The sequence below is a fragment of the Piliocolobus tephrosceles genome, chromosome 15 (assembly GCF_002776525.5).
Source record: "Piliocolobus tephrosceles isolate RC106 chromosome 15, ASM277652v3, whole genome shotgun sequence".
NCBI classification, from domain to species: Eukaryota; Metazoa; Chordata; class Mammalia; order Primates; family Cercopithecidae; genus Piliocolobus; species Piliocolobus tephrosceles.
In genome coordinates, this window is record NC_045448.1 from 63,589,143 (window position 1) to 63,589,749 (window position 607).

The window sequence follows — 607 nt, forward strand, 5'->3', positions numbered from 1 at the left end:
AATAAGTTTAAACCAGATATGGAGTTGGGATTAGATTAATGGCTCTGTATTTGAGGCTTATGTGTAAGTAAACATTCGGGTCTTTTTTTCTCCCCCTAACTACACTAACTTGGAAACATCTGTTTTTGAGTTTTGAAGCTTGTAGCTTGATTTTTAAAATCTCGCTAATGGCAAATCCTTGTCTTTTTGGGTAAATTTTATTTTTCAGAGCTAAGTCTGGAAATTAAGAAATGGGTTAACAAGTTGGGTAGCAGAGATCATATCCCTATAGGTCTCCTTTATTGAAAAGCAAAGAGCAGTGCTCGCTTCAGCAGCACATATACTAAAATTGAAATGATACAGAGAAGATTAGCATGGCCCCTGTGCAAGGATGACGCGCAAATTCGTGAAGCATTCCACATTTTTTAGAAACTCTTAAAAAAAAAAAAAAAAAGCAAAGAACAGAAGTCTTGTTTAAGTTGTACCTTTATTCTTCAGGTTTTTTAAAACCCTTATTTCATGATTCTATTCATGCTGGTAACTTCTTCAGTCTTCCCCTTACTTTATGTGAAAAATAAATGTTGTCTATTCATGTTTATTGTGTTTAGAGAAAATAGCACCTATTTTC

The 607-nt window shown here is 33.8% G+C and overlaps 1 non-coding gene across 1 annotated transcript; it reads left to right on the top strand.

Moving 5' to 3' along the window:
• The first annotated feature begins 298 nt into the window (after nt 1-298).
• LOC111550635 lies at nt 299-405 on the top strand. Its single transcript, XR_002734132.1, has one exon. It is a non-coding gene; the product is annotated as a U6 spliceosomal RNA (small nuclear RNA).
• The last annotated feature ends 202 nt before the right edge of the window (nt 406-607 follow it).